Raw genomic sequence first — 7,969 nt, forward strand, 5'->3', positions numbered from 1 at the left:
ATATATTAATATTAATCATGTTGTTATAAAAGTTCCTTTTCGTTCCTTCTTATTAAACTTAATTATAATTTGAGTTATTTACTTTTCATATCATTCTATTCTTTTTCATTCGTTATATTTATTCCAATATCGTATGCATTCATTTCTTTTCTTAACTCTATTACTTTATTCATTCTATTCCTTTACTAACTTTCAAACAAAGTAAATATATATTATAAGATCAAGAGTTATCCAATTCATGTATATATAAGGATGGCCAGGAGAAAGAAGCGTTCAAAAGGAAATTAAGCATGGAGTGCAGAAAACCAAGTGTCGCTGTAAGAGCACCACCTTCTGAGGTTTTTGGTGAATTAGGCTCATGTGCAGCGGAGGAGCTACTGGATGCACCGCCAACGGCGAGTAGTGGTATATATTAATTAGCGAGTAAAATTTGTAGTAAGTTTGTATCTCTTTTTTTGTATGAATGTCTTTTTTTTTGTTTATCTTCTATGTATCTCGGGACTTGTAAGATCAACTAGAGATCTTCCGCCAGCTCATTACACATTTCAAATAAAGAGTTTCTCGTTTCTGTTTAAGAACGAGGTTAAAATATGTGAATTGGGCCAATTTGAAGTTGGCGGCTATCAATGGTAAGTACAGCATTTTGAAGATTCGATGCCCGATCTCTGATTAGACGTTGTTGGCCTCTCTTTGCTTTTGTTTTGATTTCCAATAAAATATTCTGACCATTTTCTTTTTCATTTCCAGGAGATTAGTAGTACAACTCCACACAGATGGCCGGAAGAAGAATATATATTGCAATCATGGAAACGATAGCATCTCTTTGTATTTGGCAATAGCAAATCAAAATAATCTTTTGCCTGGTTGGGAGGTTAACGTAAACTTCAAGTTCTTTGTGTTTGATCAAATACGCAACAACTACCAGTGTGTGCAAGGTACGTACGTAGCTTTTCCCAAAATTTAGTTTGCTTATATACAATTGTTTCTATTAATATGAAGTTGATTCAACAATGTGTTTTCTTATATTTAATGCTATATATATCGTGACTATTCTTGCCAGTCTATACTAAACATTGAGTTGGACAAAAATAAGAATAGAACTACTATAAACACAAAGAAATTACATAAAAGTAAACTCACAAACTGACGAGTGTTTATGTAATGCGTTAGATCTACTTTATATAAAAAGTAAGTTTACAAACTGACGTACTGTATCAAGCCACGTCAATTTGTAAATTTATATTTGTGTAATTCCTTTGTCACTAAAGTATTTCTCAAATAAGAAATTAGTTTTATGACATTTATAATTTTTTGTATTCATTTATGTCATTTATGTCTAGATTTCCAGCATTTATTACAATATTTCGAGAGTTGACATTTTCTAATAATATATATTCTTTAAACTTTATTTGTTTTGTTAAGTGCAGATGGGATTGTAAGACGCTTCCATAACTTAAAAACTGAATGGGGATTCGCCTAATTACTTCCACTCGATTTTCTCGGCGATCCTTCGAATGGTTATATTGTCGACGACACGTGTCTTTAGAGTCGAAGTTTTTGTTATGAAAGTGACTCGCATGGGGAGTGTTTATCAATGGTTAAGGAACATCCTACTTCCAATTATTTCAATTGGAAAATTGACAAATTTGACCCACTGAAAGATTATTCCTATCTCTCTCATGTCTTTCCTTGTTGAAGAGCGTAAATGGTACTCTTTTATATATGATCTTTTGTTTGTTATCTCGCTTTTATATATACATATAACAATTTCATGTGGGTTAGGTTTATCAATTAGTAAACCATGTCATGATAATTAGTTTTATATGTATATATATATATATATATATATATATATTATATATAGGAGGTTGAAGCTCAATCTAAGGGGAATCAAAAGCGTAGCAGACGGATTCTTGTCTCTCTATCTCCAGTTTGATACTTCAGAAACTCTTACTCTTGGTCGATCAAGATTGTATGCAAACTATAGGCTGCAAATAAGGGACGAAGTTAAAGGTAACCACCTTGAAGAAACAGGTCAGAGAGAGATGATCTCTTATAAATTGGGTCCTAATTCTTGGAAAGCTTATTAATTTCTCTTTTTCTTTTTGAGGTTGAAAACATTATATATTTATCTTGCAGGTGAGCGGTGGTTCTTGGACATTGTTGGCTTTGGTTTCCCTAGCTTTTTGTCCCTCAGAGATCTTATGGATACTTCAAAAGGCTACTTAATGGGTGATGCTTTGTCCGTTCAATGCAAAATTGAATTCATATATGTTGTTAAGGACTTCTCGGCTTGAAGGAACTGGAGCCAAAAAGCTATATAGACACATCAATATACAATAATTCAGTACGAGTTGTGCGGTTAAAAATTTCAACACAAGCTCCGCAACATTATGCCCACTAAAGCAACTAGTAGTACTGTTACAAATGTAAAATGTAATTTCATAAGTGAAAGAAATCAAACAATTTCTATATTATCCTGTATCATTGAGGGATTGAGCATCCATGATGTATATACATATATATATATATATATATATGCATATATATGGGTGTGTGTACGTCACTACAAGAAATAATGCTTTTTGTGGCAATTTTATATTTGTTGGAAGTAAAATGGCTGCAAAAAAAAAAGCCTTTAATTGTGGAGATTTTTACATCGTGGCGATTTTTTTACATCAAATTTCAAAATTGGTCTTTTGCGACGATTTTTAGACTTTTTGCAACAGAAAAATTCGCCGCAAATACTAAATTGGTCTTTTGCAGCGATTTTTTACTTTTTACGACGAAAAAATTCGCGATATTAAAAAACTGGTTGCGACTGTTCGTTGTTCGATGCAATTGGGAAAGTGGCCTTTTGCAACTATTTTTTAACTTTAAAAATCGCCGAAAAAAGATTATTTCCAATAATTTTAAGATCGTTGCAAAAAAATTGCCACAAATAAGTAGTTTTTGCAGCTATTTAAAGTTCGCCGCCAAATTCCAAAGCCGAATTTGAACAATGCTAAGGAGAAATCACTATTAAATTTTATAAGTTACTTTAATGTCAAAAATTTGGTCCTAATGATTTAGGCCCTGTTGTGAAATGTTATGTAAAACACACACATCAACGATGACAAATAAAGTAAAAGCAACACAATCAAAAACACGACGCACAATATACGTGGTTCAGCAAATTGCCTACATCCATAAAGCTGCAGAAATCTTATTAACCAGAGGAGATTACAATCACTCAATCTCAACTCACACTCTCTAGGGTATTTTGCTCTCTCACACAATATGCACTCACTAGATAATTGTTCTCTCTCAAGATATGCTTGAAGCCGTCCAACACAAGTCTAATATGATATATTTATAGTGAGTGGCGCTGGAAATCTAATCTGGCAAAAACTGCATACGTCACCAGAGTGGAGTGTCTAGCGCGACTCGAGCGACCAACCAAATGAATATTAGCTCGAGCGAAGTGTCGAGTGAACACTAGGATTTGTGTCTTACTCGAGCGGAGTGTCAAGCGGGACTCGAGCAAACTCTCGGATTTTATCTTCACTCGAGCGGTATGTCAAGCGATGTCGAGTCAACTTGGCTTAAGCCAACTGTCAAGCCAACTTTCAGCAAATACTTTTTCAACTCCAAAACTAGTCTCCACATATACCCCAATAATCTCCCACTTGGAGATTGGGTCTCCACATACCAGCCATTGTTTCCAGCCAAGCCCTATCATCTCTGCAACTCATAGCTCCCATCTTCAAGGTAGAAGACGCATTGAAGTCAAGCCCGACTTCAGTCTTCCATGTACATTGCCTTTAGTCAGCACATCCACAGGGCGATTCACAACTCCCACTACACTAGGAGTATCTGTTCTCGAACCGATCTTGGCAACCTTAGCCAACTTTCCCAAGCTTTCATGAGGAATGACAAAACTGACTCCCTTTGGCTTCTTCACATGTTTCATGCGATCAAGTCTGTCTTTTTGTACTATTGTATTTCCCTTCACATCATTGGACCCTGATATTAAATACAAAGAGTTAGATCTCTTACCATGCACTAGGACCAGCGCACCCTTAGTAATCTTCCAAGCTCCTCTAGAGAACGCTACTGCGAAACCGCTGTCATCAAGTTATCCCACAGAGATCAGGTTTTTCTTCAGATCTGGAACATATCTGACTTGCTGCAAAGTCCACATGCTCCTACTTGGAAGTGTGATGTGCACATCACCCACTCCCACTACATCTAGTGCCTCTCCATCAGCCTCATACATCTTCCCAAAATCACCAGTAACATAATTCTGCATGATTTCTCGATGTGAGGTGCTATGGAATGAAGACCCTGAATCCAACACCCAATCATTAATCGGACTGTGCACTGTAAAAATTAAGGCATTATGAATTTCTTCTACCACTACATTCACAGCATCATCATTAGAACTTTCTTAATTCCTGCAATTTCTCTTGATGTGGCCCGGCTTGCCACAACTCTAGCACGTGATCTGCTGCCCAAATCTCGTCTTGTTCTTCCCTCTGCTCTTGGAGTTTGACCTCTCATATCCTCTACCCCTATTGTCAACAATTAGGGCTGATCCAGAACCCGATGACTCACCCAAGTCTCTCCTACGTACCTCTTCAACAAGCACCATGTCATGTATGTCATCGTAGTTCAGTTTTGCCTTCCCAACTGAACTACTCACAACCATTCTCATGGCCTCCCAACTATTTGGCAACGATGCCAACAGAATCAACGCTCTGATCTCATCATCAAACTCAATCTCTACAGAAGACAATTGATTTGTGATTGTATTGAATTCATTCAAGTGTTGGGCTACAGACATACCTTCAGACATCTCCAGATTGAACAATTTCTTCATCAAGTGCACCTTATTATTCGCCGACAGCTTTTCATATATACCTGACAAAGTCGCCATGAGATTCATTGTGGTTCTCTCCTTACTGATATTGTGTACCACTATTATAGACAAGGTTAGTCGAACAAGGGCTAGAACCTGTCGATCTAAAAGGGTCTACTTAGCATTAGTCATACTCTCCGGCTTCTTTCCCAACAATAGAAGGTGGAGCCTCTTCCCATAGAGATAATCTTCGATCTGCATCTTCTAGTACCCAAAATCAATGCCGTCGAACTTCTCGATCCCGGGTGCGTTCACTTTATCTCCAGCCATCATTCTCCTTCAGATCCAACCTTGGCTCTTGATACCAATTGTTGTGGAATGTTATGCAAAACACACACATCAACGATGACAAATAAAGTAAAAGCAACACAATCAAGAACACATCGCACAATATACGTGATTCAGCAAATTGCCTACGCCCACAGAGCTGCAGAAATCTTATTAACTAGAGGAGATTACAATCACTCAATCTCTACTCACACTTTCTAGGATTTTTTGCTCTCTCACACAATATGCACTCACTAGACAATTGTTCTCTCTCAAAATATGCTTAAGGTCATCCAACACAAATCTAATATGATATATTTATAGTGAGTGATGTTGGAAACCTAATCTGGCAAAAACTGCGTACTTCGCTCTAGTGCAGTGTCGAGCGTGACTCGATCGAACAACCAAATGAACATTGACTCGAACGGAGTGTCGAACGAACACTAGGATTTGTGTCTCGCTCTAACGGAGTGTCGAGCGGGACTCGAGCGAACTCTCAGACTTGATATTCGCTCGAGCGGTATGTCGAGCGAGGTCTAGCGAACTTGGCTCGAGCCAACTTTCAGCAAACACTTTTTCAGCTCAAAACCAGTCTCCACATATACCCCAACAGGCCCAAATCGAAGGAGCATATGTAATATTGTGTAGATCATCCAGATTAAGAGATTAGCAAGCTGGCTAAAGTGAAAGTTCAGGTTTTGGAAGTCAAAGGAGTTATGATGGAAAATATAGAGATGGTAAGGCGGTGTTGCTTTCTGTTTTATAAGTCAACTGTAAAGACTTGTAAAAAAATGTCAATTTCAAAGGTTATATTCTTTTTGGTTGAATCTTTTGTTAGTGAAACTCAAGAAGTCTGATTTTTTGTTTTGGAACTATGGTGCCATTTCATTTTATTAATAATTTTTCTGTATAGGTTCTCGACCATGGAGAAAAGATTGAGCTTTTGGTGGATCATAAAACAAAGAAGCTAGGTTATCGCGACTTTATATCATTGATTCGTTTTTCTTTTTCTCCTTGTTTTTTAACCTCCCTACCTTCAAATGACAGTGGTATATATACAAATTATAGAAAATAATAAAGCTTACTTTGAAGAGTGCATGATATGCCTACTTTGAATAGCTTGTGCTTTTCTGGGTGGAGAGACTCCAGATCTTAATTTGACTTGAGTTTCTGATAGGCCACAGTCATTCCTTGGCATGCACAAGATCGATCCATAAAACCTGCTTCCTTTTTATGGGCATTAAGGGAGTGAATTTTGAACATTTTTCATCTTGTGTTTACTCATGGTGTTGCTTTTAAGGATGCTTCTAAATTTCTAATGAAAGCCCAGATTATTGGACAGTCATGTAGGGCCAATCTGTAGATCTACAACTTGTTCTTTGGTGAATTCTTTTGTAACATAATACGTAGTATTGAAATAACTAGCAACCATGTGGGAATTTACTTCTGTGGGGATGCATGTGTTAACCAAAATAACTTCTGTCATCAAAACATTATGACAACTATTAGATTATATCATCTGGATTGGATATAGCTATGCCTATCTTGTTTTCCTTAATAAAATCTTTGATTACTTATAAAAAAAAAATCTGAATCGGATATTACACACTTGATAGATGTTAATTTTTCTTGTTACCTTCTTTACACAGTTTGAAGATGATGACAAGAGATGTCATTTGGAACTCAAATATTCCTTCGAGATCAAAAGAGCAGCTAGATGAGTTTTGCCAAAACAATGTTTTGTTGTCTTCTGTTTTATGTATTTTTCCATATTCTTTTCTCACTACAAGAAATAACGTTATTTCCGGTGATTTATTATTTGTCGCTAATAAAATCGTCGCAATAGTTTGTAATCTCGGCGATTTGTTTGTCAACACAGCCTCCAAACCCAATCTAGTTTGGAAATATCTTTTGCAGTGATTTAAACTTAAATTGCAACGAACAAAATCGCCAAAAAAGGAAAAAATTTTGTTGCGATGGACAATTTCGTTGGAATTACATCTTTAATGAAAGGGCGCCAAAACGCACTAAAATCACATTTCCCTCCCTCCCCGTTGCTTTGCTCCTGTACACTCCCAAATCTCGAGTCCACCTTATTCCCCAACTTCTTCTTCTCCACTAATTTTCTCTACCTCCACATTAAGTAAAACCCACTCAAAATGCTTTGCTACGCAACTGTCTCTTCCACTGAAATCAATCACTAACAGTGGAGCTACTCCAATTTGGCGACCACGGAAGCAAAATCCACTCATCGTCGTGCATGACTCTCTCTTCTACCAGTTCCAATTCAAATAGTACGACTTTTGACATTCCCAACTCTGTCGTCAAAATCCTCCACCTCCAACTAGGGCCAGGACCAGTGTTTTTAATTTCGTACCATACCGACCAGTACGGCCGAAATTTTCAGTACCGGCCCAGTGGGCAGTATAGATGTCCACGAGTTGTAATGAAGAGGTAACAAAGCGAGTTTCGAAAGCACTAAGGGCCACTTGTTCACGGACGTAATGAATGTCCAGTGCAATGTGTTTGGTCTTGGCGTGGAGCACTAGGTTAACAGATAGATGAAGTGCACTCAAGTTATCATAGTGCAAGACTGGTGGTTTGGAAAGTGGTACATGGAGGTCTCGTAAGATGAAGGTGAGCCAAGTGAGCTCGGCAGTAGTGGACGCCATGGACCTGTATTTTGCTTCGGTATTGGAACGAGCAACAGTTTGTTGCTTTTTGGCACTACAAGAGATGCAGTTGGATCCAAGAAAAGTACAAAAACCAGTTGTGGATTTTCGAGTAAGTGGGCATCATTCC

At 37.4% G+C, this 7,969-nt stretch overlaps 1 long non-coding RNA gene across 1 annotated transcript; it reads left to right on the forward strand.

The window, feature by feature from the left end:
- Positions 1–505: 505 nt before the first annotated feature.
- LOC121245835 lies at positions 506–1,520 on the forward strand. Its single transcript, XR_005937011.1, has 3 exons — positions 506–629; positions 748–935; positions 1,428–1,520. It is a non-coding gene; the product is annotated as an uncharacterized LOC121245835 (long non-coding RNA).
- The last annotated feature ends 6,449 nt before the right edge of the window (positions 1,521–7,969 follow it).

The sequence above is a fragment of the Juglans microcarpa x Juglans regia genome, chromosome 1S, assembly GCF_004785595.1.
Source record: "Juglans microcarpa x Juglans regia isolate MS1-56 chromosome 1S, Jm3101_v1.0, whole genome shotgun sequence".
NCBI lineage: Eukaryota > Viridiplantae > Streptophyta > Magnoliopsida > Fagales > Juglandaceae > Juglans > Juglans microcarpa x Juglans regia.